This window comes from Schistocerca gregaria, chromosome 3 (genome assembly GCF_023897955.1).
Source record: "Schistocerca gregaria isolate iqSchGreg1 chromosome 3, iqSchGreg1.2, whole genome shotgun sequence".
In the NCBI taxonomy this organism is placed as follows: Eukaryota; Metazoa; Arthropoda; class Insecta; order Orthoptera; family Acrididae; genus Schistocerca; species Schistocerca gregaria.
The window spans coordinates 19,781,317-19,807,094 of record NC_064922.1 but is presented as its reverse complement, the minus strand read 5'-3'; the positions used below and the strand labels follow the sequence as shown (position 1 = coordinate 19,807,094).

The 25,778-nt window shown below is 49.5% G+C and overlaps 10 non-coding genes across 10 annotated transcripts; all 10 read right to left on the bottom strand.

Moving 5' to 3' along the window:
* Positions 1 to 473: 473 nt before the first annotated feature.
* On the bottom strand, positions 474 to 549 carry Trnaa-agc (transfer RNA alanine (anticodon AGC)). Its single transcript has one exon. It is a non-coding gene; the product is annotated as a tRNA-Ala (tRNA).
* A 1,406-nt stretch (positions 550 to 1,955) lies between these two features.
* On the bottom strand, positions 1,956 to 2,029 carry Trnaa-agc (transfer RNA alanine (anticodon AGC)). Its single transcript has one exon. It is a non-coding gene; the product is annotated as a tRNA-Ala (tRNA).
* Positions 2,030 to 3,415: 1,386 nt separating this feature from the next.
* Positions 3,416 to 3,489, bottom strand: Trnaa-agc (transfer RNA alanine (anticodon AGC)). The gene has a single exon. It is a non-coding gene; the product is annotated as a tRNA-Ala (tRNA).
* A 1,386-nt stretch (positions 3,490 to 4,875) lies between these two features.
* On the bottom strand, positions 4,876 to 4,949 carry Trnaa-agc (transfer RNA alanine (anticodon AGC)). The gene has a single exon. It is a non-coding gene; the product is annotated as a tRNA-Ala (tRNA).
* Positions 4,950 to 7,793: 2,844 nt separating this feature from the next.
* Positions 7,794 to 7,867, bottom strand: Trnaa-agc (transfer RNA alanine (anticodon AGC)). Its single transcript has one exon. It is a non-coding gene; the product is annotated as a tRNA-Ala (tRNA).
* A 1,386-nt stretch (positions 7,868 to 9,253) lies between these two features.
* On the bottom strand, positions 9,254 to 9,327 carry Trnaa-agc (transfer RNA alanine (anticodon AGC)). Its single transcript has one exon. It is a non-coding gene; the product is annotated as a tRNA-Ala (tRNA).
* Positions 9,328 to 12,171: 2,844 nt separating this feature from the next.
* Trnaa-agc (transfer RNA alanine (anticodon AGC)) lies at positions 12,172 to 12,245 on the bottom strand. The gene has a single exon. It is a non-coding gene; the product is annotated as a tRNA-Ala (tRNA).
* A 2,857-nt stretch (positions 12,246 to 15,102) lies between these two features.
* Trnaa-agc (transfer RNA alanine (anticodon AGC)) lies at positions 15,103 to 15,176 on the bottom strand. Its single transcript has one exon. It is a non-coding gene; the product is annotated as a tRNA-Ala (tRNA).
* Positions 15,177 to 16,562: 1,386 nt separating this feature from the next.
* On the bottom strand, positions 16,563 to 16,636 carry Trnaa-agc (transfer RNA alanine (anticodon AGC)). The gene has a single exon. It is a non-coding gene; the product is annotated as a tRNA-Ala (tRNA).
* Positions 16,637 to 18,022: 1,386 nt separating this feature from the next.
* Positions 18,023 to 18,096, bottom strand: Trnaa-agc (transfer RNA alanine (anticodon AGC)). The gene has a single exon. It is a non-coding gene; the product is annotated as a tRNA-Ala (tRNA).
* Positions 18,097 to 25,778: the final 7,682 nt, after the last annotated feature.

The following is a 25,778-nucleotide window of genomic DNA, read 5'->3' as shown; positions in this document are numbered from 1 at the left end:
TCCCCAAACTTGGCAATCACCCATGCAGATGACTTTTCCGACTTTACACGACGCTCACGCTAGTGACAGCCTTATTTATAGTTCGACGTCGCGCCAAAGCGAATGAGCACATTTCGCCTACGGCTTAGGCCGCTATTCTAGTGTGGCTGCTCTGTGTCTGCAGGCAGCGAGGGGCTGCAAGCTTCCTGTGTTCGCACCTATATCACCTGTGCTTCCTTGTCAGAGACAGACTATCGCAAAACATACAACTCACTCCATGAATTGATTGCTACGGCATCTGTTATCAGCAGTCACAACCAGCAACACCAGTAGCAGCCGACTGCACGCAAAGAATGGAACGTGCAGTGGGATTTACGTGAAATCGGCGCAATTGTGGATGCTAATCGTTCGCTTGTATCTGCCTACACACCTCTGCCGGTTGGGAATTATTCCACCTGCGTTGCAAGGTGCGCATGTAGGTGTGTTAAAAATTCTGGAGGCGCTGGGTATCGATCCCAGTACCTCTCGCACGCTAAGCGAGCGCTCTACCATCTGAGCTACGCCCACTCCCCCGATAACTAATAGTGCTACATACAGTCATATCAACGTCACAGACCCTTGCACTCCCATTATTCCGCAGACAAACACTACTCTCTATGTATCAGTGAGGGTGTCTTTCAGGTTTCGTGCATTCTGTATCGAATCGTAGTTGGCCACAATGAAAGTGGCACGCATAACTTCGAAAATAGAGTTCAGACACCGCCCTGAGTAAGACGAACGTGTTGTCCACCTCTAGACTTCAATGACGTTAAGCCGTGATACCTAAGACAGATCTGCACTCGATGACACCACGATAACAGCCGGTCCCCACACTTACACCTTGCTCTCCTTATGACAGTATACATCATATCAGTCTGTGACGCTGGTTTTGCAACTTCTTGCGTGCGTTTATGTTCGCCGCGACCAACACTTACCATGCACTGACCACAAAACATGGAGGAGCCGGGGCTTGAACCCGAGACCGTTCACACGCTAAGCGAACGATCTGCCAACTGAGCTACAGCTACACACACGACCAAGCCTGGCTATTCTCCATTCTTTGCGACTCTGATGTGCACGGACACGATGGTTGGTTGGTTTGTAGTGGCGAAGGTACCAGAACACAAAGGCGCGGACACGTTCATATACACAAGAGTTCCAAGTAGTTTCGATGCTCTGGTATTACGAATGCAAATTCCGTCTGTTTTGAACGTCTTAAATTGAAAGGGCGGTCACAAATTGGTCCATTTCACTCCTTGTCCACAATCACACAGCACCTGAGGTAACAAGCACATCTCGAGCCCCATTGTGCTCTCCATTGTTCATGCCAACTCAGTGCCTCGCTCTTTGCTACTGTGTCAAACTCTTGTCGTCAACTGCAAAACACTGGGACACAACAAGTTTCCGCGTCGCCTTTGCACTGATCGTACTACGAAACGCTCCCCAAACTTGGCAATCACCGCTCCCCAAACTTGGCAATCACCCATGCAGATGACTTTTCCGACTTTACACGACGCTCACGCTAGTGACAGCCTTATTTATAGTTCGACGTCGCGCCAAAGCGAATGAGCACATTTCGCCTACGGCTTAGGCCGCTATTCTAGTGTGGCTGCTCTGTGTCTGCAGGCAGCGAGGGGCTGCAAGCTTCCTGTGTTCGCACCTATATCACCTGTGCTTCCTTGTCAGAGACAGACTATCGCAAAACATACAACTCACTCCATGAATTGATTGCTACGGCATCTGTTATCAGCAGTCACAACCAGCAACACCAGTAGCAGCCGACTGCACGCAAAGAATGGGAACGTGCAGTGGGATTTACGTGAAATCGGCGCAATTGTGGATGCTAATCGTTCGCTTGTATCTGCCTACACACCTCTGCCGGTTGGGAATTATTCCACTTGCATGGCAAGGTGCGCATGTAGGTGTGTTAAAAATTCTGGAGGCGCTGGGTATCGATCCCAGTACCTCTCGCACGCTAAGCGAGCGCTCTACCATCTGAGCTACGCCCACCCCCCCGATAACTAGTAGTGCTACATACAGTCATATCAACGTCACAGACCCTTGCACTCCCATTATTCCGCAGACAAACACTACTCTCTATGTATCAGTGAGGGTGTCTTTCAGGTTTCGTGCATTCTGTATCGAATCGTAGTTGGCCACAATGAAAGTGGCACGCATAACGTCGAAAATAGAGTTCAGACAACGCCCTGAGTAAGACGAACGTGTTGTCCACTTCTAGACTTCAATGACGTTAAGCCGTGATACCTAAGACAGATCTGCACTCGATGACACCACGATAACAGCCGGTCCCCACACTTACACCTTGCTCTCCTTATGACAGTATACATCATATCAGTCTGTGACGCTGGTTTTGCAACTTCTTGCGTGCGTTTATGTTCGCCGCGACCAACACTTACCATGCACTGACCACAAAACATGGAGGAGCCGGGGCTTGAACCCGAGACCGTTCACACGCTAAGCGAACGATCTGCCAACTGAGCTACAGCTACACACACGACCAAGCCTGGCTATTCTCCATTCTTTGCGACTCTGATGTGCACGTACACGATGGTTGGTTGGTTTGTAGCGGCGAAGGTACCAGAATACAAAGGCGCGGACACGTTCATATACACAAGAGTTCCAAGTAGTTTCGATGCTCTGGTATTACGAATGCAAATTCCGTCTGTTTTGAACGTCTTAAATTGAAAGGGCGGTCACAAATTGGTCCATTTCACTCCTTGTCCACAATCACACAGCACCTGAGGTAACAAGCACATCTCGAGCCCCATTGTGCTCTCCATTGTTCATGCCAACTCAGTGCCTCGCTCTTTGCTGCTGTGTCAAACTCTTGTCGTCCAACTGCAAAACACTGGGACACAACAAGTTTCCGCGTCGCCTTTGCACTGATCGTACTACGAAACGCTCCCCAAACTTGGCAATCACCCATGCAGATGACTTTTCCGACTTTACACGACGCTCACGCTAGTGACAGCCTTATTTATAGTTCGACGTCGCGCCAAAGCGAATGAGCACATTTCGCCTACGGCTTAGGCCGCTATTCTAGTGTGGCTGCTCTGTGTCTGCAGGCAGCGAGGGGCTGCAAGCTTCCTGTGTTCGCACCTATATCACCTGTGCTTCCTTGTCAGAGACAGACTATCGCAAAACATACAACTCACTCCATGAATTGATTGCTACGGCATCTGTTATCAGCAGTCACAACCAGCAACACCAGTAGCAGACGACTGCACGCAAAGAATGGGAACATGCAGTGGGATTTACGTGAAATCGGCGCAATTGTGGATGCTAATCGTTCGCTTGTATCTGCCTACACACCTCTGCCGGTTGGGAATTATTCCACTTGCATGGCAAGGTGCGCATGTAGGTGTGTTAAAAATTCTGGAGGCGCTGGGTATCGATCCCAGTACCTCTCGCACGCTAAGCGAGCGCTCTACCATCTGAGCTACGCCCACCCCCCCGATAACTAGCAGTGCTACATACAGTCATATCAACGTCACAGACCCTTGCACTCCCATTATTCCGCAGACAAACACTACTCTCTATGTATCAGTGAGGGTGTCTTTCAGGTTTCGTGCATTCTGTATCGAATCGTAGTTGGCCACAATGAAAGTGGCACGCATAACGTCGAAAATAGAGTTCAGACAACGCCCTGAGTAAGACGAACGTGTTGTCCACTTCTAGACTTCAATGACGTTAAGCCGTGATACCTAAGACAGATCTGCACTCGATGACACCACGATAACAGCCGGTCCCCACACTTACACCTTGCTCTCCTTATGACAGTATACATCATATCAGTCTGTGACGCTGGTTTTGCAACTTCTTGCGTGCGTTTATGTTCGCCGCGACCAACACTTACCATGCACTGACCACAAAACATGGAGGAGCCGGGGCTTGAACCCGAGACCGTTCACACGCTAAGCGAACGATCTGCCAACTGAGCTACAGCTACACACACGACCAAGCCTGGCTATTCTCCATTCTTTGCGACTCTGATGTGCACGTACACGATGGTTGGTTGGTTTGTAGCGGCGAAGGTACCAGAATACAAAGGCGCGGACACGTTCATATACACAAGAGTTCCAAGTAGTTTCGATGCTCTGGTATTACGAATGCAAATTCCGTCTGTTTTGAACGTCTTAAATTGAAAGGGCGGTCACAAATTGGTCCATTTCACTCCTTGTCCACAATCACACAGCACCTGAGGTAACAAGCACATCTCGAGCCCCATTGTGCTCTCCATTGTTCATGCCAACTCAGTGCCTCGCTCTTTGCTGCTGTGTCAAACTCTTGTCGTCCAACTGCAAAACACTGGGACACAACAAGTTTCCGCGTCGCCTTTGCACTGATCGTACTACGAAACGCTCCCCAAACTTGGCAATCACCCATGCAGATGACTTTTCCGACTTTACACGACGCTCACGCTAGTGACAGCCTTATTTATAGTTCGACGTCGCGCCAAAGCGAATGAGCACATTTCGCCTACGGCTTAGGCCGCTCTTCTAGTGTGGCTGCTCTGTGTCTGCAGGCAGCGAGGGGCTGCAAGCTTCCTGTGTTCGCACCTATATCACCTGTGCTTCCTTGTCAGAGACAGACTATCGCAAAACATACAACTCACACCATGAATTGATTGCTACGGCATCTGTTATCAGCAGTCACAACCAGCAACACCAGTAGCAGCCGACTGCACGCAAAGAATGGGAACGTGCAGTGGGATTTACGTGAAATCGGCGCAATTGTGGATGCTAATCGTTCGCTTGTATCTGCCTACACACCTCTGCCGGTTGGGAATTATTCCACCTGCATGGCAAGGTGCGCATGTAGGTGTGTTAAAAATTCTGGAGGCGCTGGGTATCGAACCCAGTACCTCTCACACGCTAAGCGAGCACTCTACCATCTGAGCTACGCCCACCCCCCCGATAGCTAGTAGTGCTACATACAGTCATATCAACGTCACAGACCCTTGCACTCCCATTATTCCGCAGACAAACACTACTCTCTATGTATCAGTGAGGGTGTCTTTCAGGTTTCGTGCATTCTGTATCGAATCGTAGTTGGCCACAATGAAAGTGGCACGCATAACGTCGAAAATAGAGTTCAGACACCGCCCTGAGTAAGACGAACGTGTTGTCCACCTCTAGACTTCAATGACGTTAAGCCGTGATACCTAAGACAGATCTGCACTCGATGACACCACGATAACAGCCGGTCCCCACACTTACACCTTGCTCTCCTTATGACAGTATACATCATATCAGTCTGTGACGCTGGTTTTGCAACTTCTTGCGTGCGTTTATGTTCGCCGCGACCAACACTTACCATGCACTGACCACAAAACATGGAGGAGCCGGGGCTTGAACCCGAGACCGTTCACACGCTAAGCGAACGATCTGCCAACTGAGCTGCAGCTACACACACGACCAAGCCTGGCTATTCTCCATTCTTTGCGACTCTGATGTGCACGGACACGATGGTTGGTTGGTTTGTAGCGGCGAAGGTACCAGAATACAAAGGCGCGGACACGTTCATATACACAAGAGTTCCAAGTAGTTTCGATGCTCTGGTATTACGAATGCAAATTCCGTCTGTTTTGAACGTCTTAAATTGAAAGGGCGGTCACAAATTGGTCCATTTCACTCCTTGTCCACAATCACACAGCACCTGAGGTAACAAGCACATCTCGAGCCCCATTGTGCTCTCCATTGTTCATGCCAACTCAGTGCCTCGCTCTTTGCTACTGTGTCAAACTCTTGTCGTCAACTGCAAAACACTGGGACACAACAAGTTTCCGCGTCGCCTTTGCACTGATCGTACTACGAAACGCTCCCCAAACTTGGCAATCACCCATGCAGATGACTTTTCCGACTTTACACGACGCTCACGCTAGTGACAGCCTTATTTATAGTTCGACGTCGCGCCAAAGCGAATGAGCACATTTCGCCTACGGCTTAGGCCGCTATTCTAGTGTGGCTGCTCTGTGTCTGCAGGCAGCGAGGGGCTGCAAGCTTCCTGTGTTCGCACCTATATCACCTGTGCTTCCTTGTCAGAGACAGACTATCGCAAAACATACAACTCACTCCATGAATTAATTGCTACGGCATCTGTTATCAGCAGTCACAACCAGCAACACCAGTAGCAGCCGACTGCACGCAAAGAATGGGAACGTGCAGTGGGATTTACGTGAAATCGGCGCAATTGTGGATGCTAATCGTTCGCTTGTATCTGCCTACACACCTCTGCCGGTTGGGAATTATTCCACTTGCATGGCAAGGTGCGCATGTAGGTGTGTTAAAAATTCTGGAGGCGCTGGGTATCAATCCCAGTACCTCTCGCACGCTAAGCGAGCGCTCTACCATCTGAGCTCCGCCCACCCCCCCGATAACTAGTAGTGCTACATACAGTCATATCAACGTCACAGACCCTTGCACTCCCATTATTCCGCAGACAAACACTACTCTCTATGTATCAGTGAGGGTGTCTTTCAGGTTTCGTGCATTCTGTATAGAATCGTAGTTGGCCACAATGAAAGTGGCACGCATAACGTCGAAAATAGAGTTCAGACAACGCCCTGAGTAAGACGAACGTGTTGTCCACTTCTAGACTTCAATGACGTTAAGCCGTGATACCTAAGACAGATCTGCACTCGATGACACCACGATAACAGCCGGTCCCCACACTTACACCTTGCTCTCCTTATGACAGTATACATCATATCAGTCTGTGACGCTGGTTTTGCAACTTCTTGCGTGCGTTTATGTTCGCCGCGACCAACACTTACCATGCACTGACCACAAAACATGGAGGAGCCGGGGCTTGAACCCGAGACCGTTCACACGCTAAGCGAACGATCTGCCAACTGAGCTACAGCTACACGCACGACCAAGCGTGGCTATTCTCCATTCTTTGCGACTCTGATGTGCACGGACACGATGGTTGGTTGGTTTGTAGCGGCGAAGGTACCAGAATACAAAGGCGCGGACACGTTCATATACACAAGAGTTCCAAGTAGTTTCGATGCTCTGGTATTACGAATGCAAATTCCGTCTGTTTTGAACGTCTTAAATTGAAAGGGCGGTCACAAATTGGTCCATTTCACTCCTTGTCCACAATCACACAGCACCTGAGGTAACAAGCACATCTCGAGCCCCATTGTGCTCTCCATTGTTCATGCCAACTCAGTGCCTCGCTCTTTGCTACTGTGTCAAACTCTTGTCGTCAACTGCAAAACACTGGGACACAACAAGTTTCCGCGTCGCCTTTGCAATCATCGTACTACGAAACGCTCCCCAAACTTGGCAATCACCCATGCAGATGACTTTTCCGACTTTACACGACGCTCACGCTAGTGACAGCCTTATTTATAGTTCGACGTCGCGCCAAAGCGAATGAGCACATTTCGCCTACGGCTTAGGCCGCTATTCTAGTGTGGCTGCTCTGTGTCTGCAGGCAGCGAGGGGCTGCAAGCTTCCTGTGTTCGCACCTATATCACCTGTGCTTCCTTGTCAGAGACAGACTATCGCAAAACATACAACTCACTCCATGAATTGATTGCTACGGCATCTGTTATCAGCAGTCACAACCAGCAACACCAGTAGCAGCCGACTGCACGCAAAGAATGGGAACGTGCAGTGGGATTTACGTGAAATCGGCGCAATTGTGGATGCTAATCGTTCGCTTGTATCTGCCTACACACCTCTGCCGGTTGGGAATTATTCCACTTGCATGGCAAGGTGCGCATGTAGGTGTGTTAAAAATTCTGGAGGCGCTGGGTATCGATCCCAGTACCTCTCGCACGCTAAGCGAGCGCTCTACCATCTGAGCTACGCCCACCCCCCCGATAACTAGCAGTGCTACATACAGTCATATCAACGTCACAGACCCTTGCACTCCCATTATTCCGCAGACAAACACTACTCTCTATGTATCAGTGAGGGTGTCTTTCAGGTTTCGTGCATTCTGTATCGAATCGTAGTTGGCCACAATGAAAGTGGCACGCATAACGTCGAAAATAGAGTTCAGACAACGCCCTGAGTAAGACGAACGTGTTGTCCACTTCTAGACTTCAATGACGTTAAGCCGTGATACCTAAGACAGATCTGCACTCGATGACACCACGATAACAGCCGGTCCCCACACTTACACCTTGCTCTCCTTATGACAGTATACATCATATCAGTCTGTGACGCTGGTTTTGCAACTTCTTGCGTGCGTTTATGTTCGCCGCGACCAACACTTACCATGCACTGACCACAAAACATGGAGGAGCCGGGGCTTGAACCCGAGACCGTTCACACGCTAAGCGAACGATCTGCCAACTGAGCTACAGCTACACACACGACCAAGCCTGGCTATTCTCCATTCTTTGCGACTCTGATGTGCACGTACACGATGGTTGGTTGGTTTGTAGCGGCGAAGGTACCAGAATACAAAGGCGCGGACACGTTCATATACACAAGAGTTCCAAGTAGTTTCGATGCTCTGGTATTACGAATGCAAATTCCGTCTGTTTTGAACGTCTTAAATTGAAAGGGCGGTCACAAATTGGTCCATTTCACTCCTTGTCCACAATCACACAGCACCTGAGGTAACAAGCACATCTCGAGCCCCATTGTGCTCTCCATTGTTCATGCCAACTCAGTGCCTCGCTCTTTGCTGCTGTGTCAAACTCTTGTCGTCCAACTGCAAAACACTGGGACACAACAAGTTTCCGCGTCGCCTTTGCACTGATCGTACTACGAAACGCTCCCCAAACTTGGCAATCACCCATGCAGATGACTTTTCCGACTTTACACGACGCTCACGCTAGTGACAGCCTTATTTATAGTTCGACGTCGCGCCAAAGCGAATGAGCACATTTCGCCTACGGCTTAGGCCGCTCTTCTAGTGTGGCTGCTCTGTGTCTGCAGGCAGCGAGGGGCTGCAAGCTTCCTGTGTTCGCACCTATATCACCTGTGCTTCCTTGTCAGAGACAGACTATCGCAAAACATACAACTCACACCATGAATTGATTGCTACGGCATCTGTTATCAGCAGTCACAACCAGCAACACCAGTAGCAGCCGACTGCACGCAAAGAATGGGAACGTGCAGTGGGATTTACGTGAAATCGGCGCAATTGTGGATGCTAATCGTTCGCTTGTATCTGCCTACACACCTCTGCCGGTTGGGAATTATTCCACCTGCATGGCAAGGTGCGCATGTAGGTGTGTTAAAAATTCTGGAGGCGCTGGGTATCGAACCCAGTACCTCTCACACGCTAAGCGAGCACTCTACCATCTGAGCTACGCCCACCCCCCCGATAGCTAGTAGTGCTACATACAGTCATATCAACGTCACAGACCCTTGCACTCCCATTATTCCGCAGACAAACACTACTCTCTATGTATCAGTGAGGGTGTCTTTCAGGTTTCGTGCATTCTGTATCGAATCGTAGTTGGCCACAATGAAAGTGGCACGCATAACGTCGAAAATAGAGTTCAGACACCGCCCTGAGTAAGACGAACGTGTTGTCCACCTCTAGACTTCAATGACGTTAAGCCGTGATACCTAAGACAGATCTGCACTCGATGACACCACGATAACAGCCGGTCCCCACACTTACACCTTGCTCTCCTTATGACAGTATACATCATATCAGTCTGTGACGCTGGTTTTGCAACTTCTTGCGTGCGTTTATGTTCGCCGCGACCAACACTTACCATGCACTGACCACAAAACATGGAGGAGCCGGGGCTTGAACCCGAGACCGTTCACACGCTAAGCGAACGATCTGCCAACTGAGCTGCAGCTACACACACGACCAAGCCTGGCTATTCTCCATTCTTTGCGACTCTGATGTGCACGGACACGATGGTTGGTTGGTTTGTAGCGGCGAAGGTACCAGAATACAAAGGCGCGGACACGTTCATATACACAAGAGTTCCAAGTAGTTTCGATGCTCTGGTATTACGAATGCAAATTCCGTCTGTTTTGAACGTCTTAAATTGAAAGGGCGGTCACAAATTGGTCCATTTCACTCCTTGTCCACAATCACACAGCACCTGAGGTAACAAGCACATCTCGAGCCCCATTGTGCTCTCCATTGTTCATGCCAACTCAGTGCCTCGCTCTTTGCTACTGTGTCAAACTCTTGTCGTCAACTGCAAAACACTGGGACACAACAAGTTTCCGCGTCGCCTTTGCACTGATCGTACTACGAAACGCTCCCCAAACTTGGCAATCACCCATGCAGATGACTTTTCCGACTTTACACGACGCTCACGCTAGTGACAGCCTTATTTATAGTTCGACGTCGCGCCAAAGCGAATGAGCACATTTCGCCTACGGCTTAGGCCGCTATTCTAGTGTGGCTGCTCTGTGTCTGCAGGCAGCGAGGGGCTGCAAGCTTCCTGTGTTCGCACCTATATCACCTGTGCTTCCTTGTCAGAGACAGACTATCGCAAAACATACAACTCACTCCATGAATTAATTGCTACGGCATCTGTTATCAGCAGTCACAACCAGCAACACCAGTAGCAGCCGACTGCACGCAAAGAATGGGAACGTGCAGTGGGATTTACGTGAAATCGGCGCAATTGTGGATGCTAATCGTTCGCTTGTATCTGCCTACACACCTCTGCCGGTTGGGAATTATTCCACTTGCATGGCAAGGTGCGCATGTAGGTGTGTTAAAAATTCTGGAGGCGCTGGGTATCAATCCCAGTACCTCTCGCACGCTAAGCGAGCGCTCTACCATCTGAGCTCCGCCCACCCCCCCGATAACTAGTAGTGCTACATACAGTCATATCAACGTCACAGACCCTTGCACTCCCATTATTCCGCAGACAAACACTACTCTCTATGTATCAGTGAGGGTGTCTTTCAGGTTTCGTGCATTCTGTATAGAATCGTAGTTGGCCACAATGAAAGTGGCACGCATAACGTCGAAAATAGAGTTCAGACAACGCCCTGAGTAAGACGAACGTGTTGTCCACTTCTAGACTTCAATGACGTTAAGCCGTGATACCTAAGACAGATCTGCACTCGATGACACCACGATAACAGCCGGTCCCCACACTTACACCTTGCTCTCCTTATGACAGTATACATCATATCAGTCTGTGACGCTGGTTTTGCAACTTCTTGCGTGCGTTTATGTTCGCCGCGACCAACACTTACCATGCACTGACCACAAAACATGGAGGAGCCGGGGCTTGAACCCGAGACCGTTCACACGCTAAGCGAACGATCTGCCAACTGAGCTACAGCTACACGCACGACCAAGCGTGGCTATTCTCCATTCTTTGCGACTCTGATGTGCACGGACACGATGGTTGGTTGGTTTGTAGCGGCGAAGGTACCAGAATACAAAGGCGCGGACACGTTCATATACACAAGAGTTCCAAGTAGTTTCGATGCTCTGGTATTACGAATGCAAATTCCGTCTGTTTTGAACGTCTTAAATTGAAAGGGCGGTCACAAATTGGTCCATTTCACTCCTTGTCCACAATCACACAGCACCTGAGGTAACAAGCACATCTCGAGCCCCATTGTGCTCTCCATTGTTCATGCCAACTCAGTGCCTCGCTCTTTGCTACTGTGTCAAACTCTTGTCGTCAACTGCAAAACACTGGGACACAACAAGTTTCCGCGTCGCCTTTGCAATCATCGTACTACGAAACGCTCCCCAAACTTGGCAATCACCCATGCAGATGACTTTTCCGACTTTACACGACGCTCACGCTAGTGACAGCCTTATTTATAGTTCGACGTCGCGCCAAAGCGAATGAGCACATTTCGCCTACGGCTTAGGCCGCTATTCTAGTGTGGCTGCTCTGTGTCTGCAGGCAGCGAGGGGCTGCAAGCTTCCTGTGTTCGCACCTATATCACCTGTGCTTCCTTGTCAGAGACAGACTATCGCAAAACATACAACTCACTCCATGAATTGATTGCTACGGCATCTGTTATCAGCAGTCACAACCAGCAACACCAGTAGCAGCCGACTGCACGCAAAGAATGGGAACGTGCAGTGGGATTTACGTGAAATCGGCGCAATTGTGGATGCTAATCGTTCGCTTGTATCTGCCTACACACCTCTGCCGGTTGGGAATTATTCCACTTGCATGGCAAGGTGCGCATGTAGGTGTGTTAAAAATTCTGGAGGCGCTGGGTATCGATCCCAGTACCTCTCGCACGCTAAGCGAGCGCTCTACCATCTGAGCTACGCCCACCCCCCCGATAACTAATAGCGCTACATACAGTCATATCAACGTCACAGACCCTTGCACTCCCATTATTCCGCAGACAAACACTACTCTCTATGTATCAGTGAGGGTGTCTTTCAGGTTTCGTGCATTCTGTATAGAATCGTAGTTGGCCACAATGAAAGTGGCACGCATAACGTCGAAAATAGAGTTCAGACAACGCCCTGAGTAAGACGAACGTGTTGTCCACCTCTAGACTTCAATGACGTTAAGCCGTGATACCTAAGACAGATCTGCACTCGATGACACCACGATAACAGCCGGTCCCCACACTTACACCTTGCTCTCCTTATGACAGTATACATCATATCAGTCTGTGACGCTGGTTTTGCAACTTCTTGCGTGCGTTTATGTTCGCCGCGACCAACACTTACCATGCACTGACCACAAAACATGGAGGAGCCGGGGCTTGAACCCGAGACCGTTCACACGCTAAGCGAACGATCTGCCAACTGAGATACAGCTACACACACGACCAAGCCTGGCTATTCTCCATTCTTTGCGACTCTGATGTGCACGTACACGATGGTTGGTTGGTTTGTAGCGGCGAAGGTACCAGAATACAAAGGCGCGGACACGTTCATATACACAAGAGTTCCAAGTAGTTTCGATGCTCTGGTATTACGAATGCAAATTCCGTCTGTTTTGAACGTCTTAAATTGAAAGGGCGGTCACAAATTGGTCCATTTCACTCCTTGTCCACAATCACACAGCACCTGAGGTAACAAGCACATCTCGAGCCCCATTGTGCTCTCCATTGTTCATGCCAACTCAGTGCCTCGCTCTTTGCTACTGTGTCAAACTCTTGTCGTCCAACTGCAAAACACTGGGACACAACAAGTTTCCGCGTCGCCTTTGCACTGATCGTACTACGAAACGCTCCCCAAACTTGGCAATCACCCATGCAGATGACTTTTCCGACTTTACACGACGCTCACGCAACGCTCACGCTAGTGACAGCCTTATTTATAGTTCGACGTCGCGCCAAAGCGAATGAGCACATTTCGCCCACGGCTTAGGCCGCTCTTCTAGTGTGGCTGCTCTGTGTCTGCAGGCAGCGAGGGGCTGCAAGCTTCCTGTGTTCGCACCTATATCACCTGTGCTTCCTTGTCAGAGACAGACTATCGCAAAACATACAACTCCCTCCATGAATTGATTGCTAAGGCATCTGTTATCAGCAGTCACAACCAGCAACACCAGTAGCAGCCGACTGCACGCAAAGAATGGGAACGTGCAGTGGGATTTACGTGAAATCGGCGCAATTGTGGATGCTAATCGTTCGCTTGTATCTGCCTACACACCTCTGCCGGTTGGGAATTATTCCACCTGCATGGCAAGGTGCGCATGTAGGTGTGTTAAAAATTCTGGAGGCGCTGGGTATCGATCCCATTACCTCTCACACACTAAGCGAGCGCTCTACCATCTGAGCTACGCCCACCCCCCCGATAACTAGTAGTGCTACATACAGTCATATCAACGTCACAGACCCTTGCACTCCCATTATTCCGCAGACAAACACTACTCTCTATGTATCAGTGAGGGTGTCTTTCAGGTTTCGTGCATTCTGTATCGAATCGTAGTTGGCCACAATGAAAGTGGCACGCATAACGTCGAAAATAGAGTTCAGACACCGCTCTGAGTAAGACGAACGTGTTGTCCACCTCTAGACTTCAATGACGTTAAGCCGTGATACCTAAGACAGATCTGCACTCGATGACACCACGATAACAGCCGGTCCCCACACTTACACCTTGCTCTCCTTATGACAGTATACATCATATCAGTCTGTGACGCTGGTTTTGCAACTTCTTGCGTGCGTTTATGTTCGCCGCGACCAACACTTACCATGCACTGACCACAAAACATGGAGGAGCCGGGGCTTGAACCTGAGACCGATCACACGCTAAGCGAACGATCTGCCAACTGAGCTACAGCTACACACACGACCAAGCCTGGCTATTCTCCATTCTTTGCGACTCTGATGTGCACGGACACGATGGTTGGTTGGTTTGTAGCGGCGAAGGTACCAGAATACAAAGGCGCGGACACGTTCATATACACAAGAGTTCCAAGTAGTTTCGATGCTCTGGTATTACGAATGCAAATTCCGTCTGTTTTGACCGTCTTAAATTGAAATGGCGGTCACAAATTTGTCCATTTCACTCCTTGTCCACAATCACACAGCACCTGAGGTAACAAGCACATCTCGAGCCCCATTGTGCTCTCCATTGTTCATGCCAACTCAGTGCCTCGCTCTTTGCTACTGTGTCAAACTCTTGTCGTCCAACTGCAAAACACTGGGACACAACAAGTTTCCGCGACCCCTTTGCACTGATCGTACTACGAAACGCTCCCCAAACCTGGCAATCACCCATGCAGATGACTTTTCCGACTTTACACGACGCTCACGCTAGTGACAACCTTATTTATAGTTCGACGTCGCGCCAAAGCGAATGAGCACATTTCGCCTACGGCTTAGGCCGCTCTTCTAGTGTGGCTGCTCTGTGTCTGCAGGCAGCGAGGGGCTGCAAGCTTCCTGTGTTCGCACCTATATCACCTGTGCTTCCTTGTCAGAGACAGACTATCGCAAAACATACAACTCACTCCATGAATTGATTGCTACGGCATCTGTTATCAGCAGTCACAACCAGCAACACCAGTAGCAGCCGACTGCACCCAAAGAATGGGAACGTGCAGTGGGATTTACGTGAAATCGGCGCAATTGTGGATGCTAATCGTTCGCTTGTATCTGCCTACACACCTCTGCCGGTTGGGAATTATTCCACTTGCATGGCAAGGTGCGCATGTAGGTGTGTTAAAAATTCTGGAGGCGCTGGGTATCGATCCCAGTACCTCTCGCACGCTAAGCGAGCGCTCTACCATCTGAGCTACGCCCACCCCCCGGATAACTAGTAGTGCTACATACAGTCATATCAACGTCACAGACCCTTGCACTCCCATTATTCCGCAGACAAACACTACTCTCTATGTATCAGTGAGGGTGTCTTTCAGGTTTCGTGCATTCTGTATCGAATCGTAGTTGGCTACAATGAAAGTGGCACGCATAACGTCGAAAATAGAGTTCAAACACCGCTCTGAGTAAGACGAACGTGTTGTCCACCTCTAGACTTCAATGACGTTAAGCCGTGATACCTAAGACAGATCTGCACTCGATGACACCACGATAACAGCCGGTCCCCACACTTACACCTTGCTCTCCTTATGACAGTATACATCATATCAGTCTGTGACGCTGGTTTTGCAACTTCTTGCGTGCGTTTATGTTCGCCGCGACCAACACTTACCATGCACTGACCACAAAACATGGAGGAGCCGGGGCTTGAACCCGAGACCGTTCACACGCTAAGCGAACGATCTGCCAACTGAGCTACAGCTACACACACGACCAAGCCTGGCTATTCTCCATTCTTTGCGACTCTGATGTGCACGGACACGATGGTTGGTTGGTTTGTAGCGGCGAAGGTACCAGAATACAAAGGCGCGGACACGTTCATATACACAAGAGTTCCAAGTAGTTTCGATGCTCTGGTATTACGAATGCAAATTCCGTCTGTTTGGACCGTCTTAAATTGGAATGGCGGTCACAAATTTGTCCATTTCACTCCTTGTCCACAATCACACAGCACCTGAGGTAACAAGCACATCTCGAGCCCCATTGTGCTCTCCATTGTTCATGCCAACTCAGTGCCTCGCTCTTTGCTACTGTGTCAAACTCTTGTCGTCCAACTGCAAAACACTGGGACACAACAAGTTTCCGCGACCCCTTTGCACTGATCGTACTACGAAACGCTCCCCAAACCTGGCAATCACCCATGCAGATGACTTTTCCGACTTTACACGACGCTCACGCTAGTGACAACCTTATTTATAGTTCGACGTCGCGCCAAAGCGAATGAGCACATTTCGCCTACGGCTTAGGCCGCTCTTCTAGTGTGGCTGCTCTGTGTCTGCAGGCAGCGAGGGGCTGCAAGCTTCCTGTGTTCGCACCTATATCACCTGTGCTTCCTTGTCAGAGACAGACTATCGCAAAACATACAACTCACTCCATGAATTGATTGCTACGGCATCTGTTATCAGCAGTCACAACCAGCAACACCAGTAGCAGCCGACTGCACCCAAAGAATGGGAACGTGCAGTGGGATTTACGTGAAATCGGCGCAATTGTGGATGCTAATCGTTCGCTTGTATCTGCCTACACACCTCTGCCGGTTGGGAATTATTCCACTTGCATGGCAAGGTGCGCATGTAGGTGTGTTAAAAATTCTGGAGGCGCTGGGTATCGATCCCAGTACCTCTCGCACGCTAAGCGAGCGCTCTACCATCTGAGCTACGCCCACCCCCCTGATAACTAGTAGTGCTACATACAGTCATATCAACGTCACAGACCCTTGCACTCCCATTATTCCGCAGACAAACACTACTCTCTATGTATCAGTGAGGGTGTCTTTCAGGTTTCGTGCATTCTGTATCGAATCGTAGTTGGCTACAATGAAAGTGGCACGCATAACGTCGAAAATAGAGTTCAAACACCGCTCTGAGTAAGACGAACGTGTTGTCCACCTCTAGACTTCAATGACGTTAAGCCGTGATACCTAAGACAGATCTGCACTCGATGACACCACGATAACAGCCGGTCCCCACACTTACACCTTGCTCTCCTTATGACAGTATACATCATATCAGTCTGTGACGCTGGTTTTGCAACTTCTTGCGTGCGTTTATGTTCGCCGCGACCAACACTTACCATGCACTGACCACAAAACATGGAGGAGCCGGGGCTTGAACCCGAGACCGTTCACACGCTAAGCGAACGATCTGCCAACTGAGCTACAGCTACACACACGACCAAGCCTGGCTATTCTCCATTCTTTGCGACTCTGATGTGCACGGACACGATGGTTGGTTGGTTTGTAGCGGCGAAGGTACCACAATACAAAGGCGCGGACACGTTCATATACACAAGAGTTCCAAGTAGTTTCGATGCTCTGGTATTACGAATGCAATTTCCGTCTGTTTTGACCGTCTTAAATTGAAATGGCGGTCACAAATTTGTCCATTTCACTCCTTGTCCACAATCACACAGCACCTGAGGTAACAAGCACATCTCGAGCCCCATTGTGCTCTCCATTGTTCATGCCAACTCAGTGCCTCGCTCTTTGCTACTGTGTCAAACTCTTGTCGTCCAACTGCAAAACACTGGGACACAACAAGTTTCCGCGTCCCCTTTGCACTGATCGTACTACGAAACGCTCCCCAAACTTAGCAAACACCCATGCAGATGACTTTTCCGACTTTACACGACGCTCACGCTAGTGACAGCCTTATTTATAGTTCGACGTCGCGCCAAAGCGAATGAGCACATTTCGCCTACGGCTTAGGCCGCTCTTCTAGTGTGGCTGCTCTGTGTCTGCAGGCAGCGAGGGGCTGCAAGCTTCCTGTGTTCGCACCTATATCACCTGTGCTTCCTTGTCAGAGACAGACTATCGCAAAACATACAACTCACTCCATGAATTGATTGCTACGGCATCTGTTATCAGCAGTCACAACCAGCAACACCAGTAGCAGCCGACTGCACGCAAAGAATGGGAACGTGCAGTGGGATTTACGTGAAATCGGCGCAATTGTGGATGCTAATCGTTCGCTTGTATCTGCCTACACACCTCTGCCGGTTGGGAATTATTCCACTTGCATGGCAAGGTGCGCATGTAGGTGTGTTAAAAATTCTGGAGGCGCTGGGTATCGATCCCAGTACCTCTCGCACGCTAAGCGAGCGCTCTACCATCTGAGCTACGCCCACCCCTCCCGATAACTAGTAGTGCTACATACAGTCATATCAACGTCACAGACCCTTGCACTCCCATTATTCAGCAGACAAACACTACTCTCTATGTATCAGTGAGGGTGTCTTTCAGGTTTCGTGCATTCTGTATCGAATCGTAGTTGGCCACAATGAAAGTGGCACGCATAACGTCGAAAATAGAGTTCAGACACCGCTCTGAGTAAGACGAACGTGTTGTCCACCTCTAGACTTCAATGACGTTAAGCCGTGATACCTAAGACAGATCTGCACTCGATGACACCACGCTAACAGCCGGTCCCCACACTATCTGTCTCGCGTGTGTATGACAGTATACATCATATCAGTCTGTGACGCTGGTTTTGCAACTTCTTCCGTGCGTTTATGTTCGCCGCGACCAACACTTACCATGCACTGACCAAAAAACATGGAGTAGCCGGGGCTTGAACCCGAGACCGTTCACACGCTAAGCGAACGATCTGCCAACTGAGCTACAGCTACACACACGACCAAGCCTGGCTATTCTCCATTCTTTGCGACTCTGATGTGCACGGACACGATGGTTGGTTGGTTTGTAGCGGCGAAGGTACCAGAATACAAAGGCGCGGACACGTTCATATACACAAGAGTTCCAAGTAGTTTCGATGCTCTGGTATTACGAATGCAAATTCCGTCTGTTTTGAACGTCTTAAATTGAAAGGGCGGTCACAAATTGGTCCATTTCACTCCTTGTCCACAATCACACAGCTCCTGAGGTAACAAGCACATCTCGAGCCCCATTGTGCTCTCCATTGTTCATGCCAACTCAGTGCCTCGCTCTTTGCTTCTGTGTCAAACTCTTGTCGTCCAACTGCAAAACACTGGGACACAACAAGTTTCGGCGTCCCCTTTGCACTGATCTTACTACGAAACGCTCCCCAAACTTGGCAATCACCCATGCAGATGACTTTTCCGACTTTACACGACGCTGACGCTAGTGACAGCCTTATTTATAGTTCGACGTCGCGCCAAAGCGAATGAGCACATTTCGCCTACGGCTTAGGCCGCTCTTCTAGAGTGGCTGCTCTGTGTCTGCAGGCAGCGAGGGGCTGCAAGCTTCCTGTGTTCGCACCTATATCACCTGTGCTTCCTTGTCAGAGACAGACTATCGCAAAACATACAACTCACTCCATGAATTGATTGCTACGGCATCTGTTATCAGCAGTCACAACCAGCAACACCAGTAGCAGCCGACTGCACGCAAAAAATGGGAACGTGCAGTGGGATTTACGTGAAATCGGCGCAATTGTGGATGCTAATCGTTCGCTTGTATCTGCCTACACACCTCTGCCGGTTGGGAATTATTCCACTTGCATGGCAAGGTGCGCATGTAGGTGTGTTAAAAATTCTGGAGGCGCTGGGTATCGATCCCAGTACCTCTCGCACGCTAAGCAAGCGCTCTACCATCTGAGCTACGCCCACCCCTCCCGATAACTAGTAGTGCTACATACAGTCATATCAACGTCACAGACCCTTGCACTCCCATTATTCCGCAGACAAACACTACTCTCTATGTATCAGTGAGGGTGTCTTTCAGGTTTCGTGCATTCTGTATCGAATCGTAGTTGGCCACAATGAAAGTGGCACGCATAACGTCGAAAATAGAGTTCAGACACCGCTCTGAGTAAGACGAACGTGTTGTCCACCTCTAGACTTCAATGACGTTAAGCCGTGATACCTAAGACAGATCTACACTCGATGACACCACGCTAACAGCCGGTCCCCACACTTACACCTTGCTCTCCTTATGACAGTATACATCATATCAGTCTGTGACGCTGGTTTTGCAACTTCTTCCGTGCGTTTATGTTCGCCGCGACGAACACTTACCATGCACTGACCAAAAAACATGGAGTAGCCGGGGCTTGAACCCGAGACCGTTCACACGCTAAGCGAACGATCTGCCAACTGAGCTACAGCTACACACACGAGCAAGCCTGGCTATTCTCCATTCTTTGCGACTCTGATGTGCACGGACACGATGGTTGGTTGGTTTGTAGCGGCGAAGGTACCAGAATACAAAGGCGCGGACACGTTCACATACACAAGAGTTCCAAGTAGTTTCGATGCTCTGGTATTACGAATGCAAATTCCGTCTGTTTTGAACGTCTTAAATTGAAAGGGCGGTCACAAATTGGTCCATTTCACTCCTTGTCCACAATCACACAGCTCCTGAGGTAACAAGCACATCTCGAGCCCCATTGTGCTCTCCATTGTTCATGCCAACTCAGTGCCTCGCTCTTTGCTACTGTGTCAAACTCTTGTCGTCCAACTGCAAAACACTGGGACACAACAAGTTTCGGCGTCCCCTTTGCACTGATCTTACTACGAAACGCTCCCCAAACTTGGCAATCACCCATGCAGATGACTTTTCCGACTTTACACGACGCTCACGCTAGTGACAGCCTTATTTATAGTTCGACGTCGCGCCAACGCGAATGAGCACATTTCGCCTACGGCTTAGGCCGCTCTTCTAGAGTGGCTGCTCTGTGTCTGCAGGCAGCGAGGGGCCGCAAGCTTCCTGTGTTCGCACCTATATCACCTGTGCTTCCTTGTCAGAGACAGACTATCGCAAAACATACAACTCACTCCATGAATTGATTGCTACGGCATCTGTTATCAGCAATCACAACCAGCAACACCAGTAGCAGCCGACTGCACGCAAAGAATGGGAACGTGCAGTGGGATTTACGTGAAATCGGCGCAATTGTGGATGCTAATCGTTCGCTTGTATCTGCCTACACACCTCTGCTGGTTGGGAATAATTCCACTTGCATGGCAAGGTGCGCATGTAGGTGTGTTAAAAATTCTGGAGCGGCTGGGTATCGATCCCAGTACCTCTCGCACGCTAAGCGAGCGCTCTACAATCTGAGCTCCGCCCACCCTCCCGATAACTAGTAGTGCTACATACAGTCATATCAACGTCACAGACCCTTGCACTCCCATTATTCCACAGACAAACACTACTCTCTATGTATCAGTGAGGGTGTCTTTCAGGTTTCGTGCATTCTGTATCGAATCGTAGTTGGCCACAATGAAAGTGGCACGCATAACGTCGAAAATAGAGTTCAGACACCGCTGTGAGTAAGACGAACGTGTTGTCCACCTCTAGACTTCAATGACGTTAAGCCGTGATACCTAAGACAGATCTGCACTCGATGACACCACGATAACAGCCGGTCCCCACACTTACACCTTGCTCTCCTTATGACAGTATACATCATATCAGTCTGTGACGCTGGTTTTGCAACTTCTTGCGTGCGTTTATGTTCGCCGCGACCAACACTTACCATGCACTGACCACAAAACATGGAGGAGCCGGGGCTTGAAACCGAGACCGTTCACACGATAAGCGAACGATCTGCCAACTGAGGTACAGCTACACACACGAGCAAGCCTGGCTATTCTCCATTCTTTCCGACTCTGATGTGCACGGACACGATGGTTGGTTGGTTTGTAGCGGCGAAGGTACCAGAATACAAAGGCGCGGACACGTTCATATACACAAGAGTTCCAAGTAGTTTCGATGCTCTGGTATTAAGAATGAAAATTCCGTCTGTTTGGACCGTCTTAAATTTGAATGGCGGTCACAAATTTGTCCATTTCACTCCTTGTCCACAATCACACAGCACCTGAGGTAACAAGCACATCTCGAGCCCCATTGTGCTCTCCATTGTTCATGCCAACTCAGTGCCTCGCTCTTTGCTACTGTGTCAAACTCTTGTCGTCCAACTGCAAAACACTGGGACACAACAAGTTTCCGCGACCCCTTTGCACTGATCGTACTACGAAACGCTCCCCAAACCTGGCAATCACCCATGCAGATGACTTTTCCGACTTTACACGACGCTCACGCTAGTGACAGCCTTATTTATAGTTCGACGTCGCGCCAAAACGAATGAGCACATTTCGCCTACGGCTTAGGCCGCTCTTCTAGTGTGGCTGCTCTGTGTCTGCAGGCAGCGAGGGGCTGCAAGCTTCCTGTGTTCGCACCTATATCACCTGTGCTTCCTTGTCAGAGACAGACTATCACAAAACATACAACTCACTCCATGAATTGATTGCTACGGCATCTGTTATCAGCAGTCACAACCAGCAACACCAGTAGCAGCCGACTGCACGCAAAGAATGGGAACGTGCAGTGGGATTTACGTGAAATCGGCGCAATTGTGGATGCTAATCGTTCGCTTGTATCTGCCTACACACCTCTGCCGGTTGGGAATTATTCCACTTGCATGGCAAGGTGCGCATGTAGGTGTGTTAAAAATTGTGGAGGCGCTGGGTATCAATCCCAGTACCTCTCGCACGCTAAGCGAGCGCTCTACCATCTGAGCTACGCCCACCCCTCCCGATAACTTGTAGTGCTACATACAGTCATATCAACGTCACAGACCCTTGCACTCCCATTATTCCGCAGACAAACACTACTCTCTATGTATCAGTGAGGGTGTCTTTCAGGTTTCGTGCATTCTGTATCGAATCGTAGTTGGCCACAATGAAAGTGGCACGCATAACGTCGAAAATAGAGTTCAGACACCGCTCTGAGTAAGACGAACGTGTTGTCCACCTCTAGACTTCAATGACGTTAAGCCGTGATACCTAAGACAGATCTGCCTCGATGACACCACGATAACAGCCGGTCCCCACACTTACACCTTGCTCTCCTTATGACAGTATACATCATATCAGTCTGTGACGCTGGTTTTGCAACTTCTTCCGTGCGTTTATGTTCGCCGCGACCAACACTTACCATGCACTGACCAAAAAACATGGAGTAGCCGGGGCTTGAACCCGAGACCGTTCACACGCTAAGCGAACGATCTGCCAACTGAGCTACAGCTACACACACGAGCAAGCCTGGCTATTCTCCATTCTTTGCGACTCTGATGTGCACGGACACGATGGTTGGTTGGTTTGTAGCGGCGAAGGTACCAGAATACAAAGGCGCGGACACGTTCATATACACAAGAGTTCCAAGTAGTTTCGATGCTCTGGTATTACGAATGCAAATTCCGTCTGTTTTGAACGTCTTAAATTGAAAGGGCGGTCACAAATTGGTCCATTTCACTCCTTGTCCACAATCACACAGCTCCTGAGGTAACAAGCACATCTCGAGCCCCATTGTGCTCTCCATTGTTCATGCCAACTCAGTGCCTCGCTCTTTGCTACTGTGTCAAACTCTTGTCGTCCAACTGCAAAACACTGGGACACAACAAGTTTCGGCGTCCCCTTTGCACTGATCTTACTACGAAACGCTCCCCAAACTTGGCAATCACCCATGCAGATGACTTTTCCGACTTTACACGACGCTCACGCTAGTGACAGCCTTATTTATAGTTCGACGTCGCGCCAAAGCGAATGAGCACATTTCGCCTACGGCTTAGGCCGCTCTTCTAGAGTGGCTGCTCTGTGTCTGCAGGCAGCGAGGGGCTGCAAGCTTCCTGTGTTCGCACCTATATCACCTGTGCTTCCTTGTCAGAGACAGACTATCGCAAAACATACAACTCACTCCATGAATTGATTGCTACGGCATCTGTTATCAGCAGTCACAACCAGCAACACCAGTAGCAGCCGACTGCACGCAAAGAATGGGAACGTGCAGTGGGATTTACGTGAAATCGGCGCAATTGTGGATGCTAATCGTTCGCTTGTATCTGCCTACACACCTCTGCTGGTTGGGAATTATTCCACTTGCATGGCAAGGTGCGCATGCAGGTGTGTTAAAAATTCTGGAGGCGCTGGGTATCGATCCCAGTACCCCTCGCACGCTAAGCGAGCGCTCTACAACCTGAGCTACGCCCACCCCCCCGATAACTAGTAGTGCTACATACAGTCATATCAACGTCACAGACCATTGCACTCCCATTATTCCGCAGACAAACACTACTCTCTATGTATCAGTGAGGGTGTCTTCCACCCCCCCCCCCCCCCCGATAACTAGTAGTGCTACATACAGTCATATCAACGTCCCAGACCCTTGCACTCCCATTATTCCGCAGACAAACACTACTCTCTATGTATCAGTGAGGGTGTCTTCCAGGTTTCGTGCATTCTGTATCGAATCTTAGTTGGCCACAATGAAAGTGGCACGCATAACGTCGAAAATAGAGTTCAGACACCGCTCTGAGTAAGACGAACGTGTTGTCCACCTCTAGACTTCAATGACTTTAAGCCGTGATACCTAAGACAGATCTGCACTCGATGACACCACGCTAACAGCCGGTCCCCACACTTACACCTTGCTCTCCTTATGACAGTATACATCATATCAGTCTGTGACGCTGGTTTTGCAACTTCTTCCGTGCGTTTATGTTCGCCGCGACCAACACTTACCATGCACTGACCAAAAAACATGGAGTAGCCGGGGCTTGAACCCGAGACCGTTCACACGCTAAGCGAACGATCTGCCAACTGAGCTACAGCTACACACACGAGCAAGCCTGGCTATTCTCCATTCTTTGCGACTCTGATGTGCACGGACACGATGGTTGGTTGGTTTGTAGCGGCGAAGGTACCAGAATACAAAGGCGCGGACATGTTCATATACACAAGAGTTCCAAGTAGTTTCGATGCTCTGGTATTACGAATGCAAATTCCGTCTGTTTTGAACGTCTTAAATTGAAAGGGCGGTCACAAATTGGTCCATTTCACTCCTTGTCCACAATCACACAGCTCCTGAGGTAACAAGCACATCTCGAGCCCCATTGTGCTCTCCATTGTTCATGCCAACTCAGTGCCTCGCTCTTTGCTACTGTGTCAAACTCTTGTCGTCCAACTGCAAAACACTGGGACACAACAAGTTTCGGCGTCCCCTTTGCACTGATCTTACTACGAAACGCTCCCCAAACTTGGCAATCACCCATGCAGATGACTTTTCCGACTTTACACGACGCTCACGCTAGTGACAGCCTTATTTATAGTTCGACGTCGCGCCAAAGCGAATGAGCACATTTCGCCTACGGCTTAGGCCGCTCTTCTAGAGTGGCTGCTCTGTGTCTGCAGGCAGCGAGGGGCTGCAAGCTTCCTGTGTTCGCACCTATATCACCTGTGCTTCCTTGTCAGAGACAGACTATCGCAAAACATACAACTCACTCCATGAATTGATTGCTACGGCATCTGTTATCAGCAATCACAACCAGCAACACCAGTAGCAGCCGACTGCACGCAAAGAATGGGAACGTGCAGTGGGATTTACGTGAAATCGGCGCAATTGTGGATGCTAATCGTTCGCTTGTATCTGCCTACACACCTCTGCTGGTTGGGAATAATTCCACTTGCATGGCAAGGTGCGCATGTAGGTGTGTTAAAAATTCTGGAGGGGCTGGTTATCGATCCCAGTACCTCTCGCACACTAAGCGAGCGCTCTACAATCTGAGCTCCGCCCACCCTCCCGATAACTAGTAGTGCTACATACAGTCATATCAACGTCACAGACCCTTGCACTCCCATTATTCCGCAGACAAACACTACTCTCTATGTATCAGTGAGGGTGTCTTTCAGGTTTCGTGCATTCTGTATCGAATCGTAGTTGGTCACAATGAAAGTGGCACGCATAACGTCGAAAATAGAGTTCAGACACCGCTCTGAGTAAGACGAACGTTTTGTCCACCTCTAGACTTCAATGACGTTAAGCCGTGATACCTA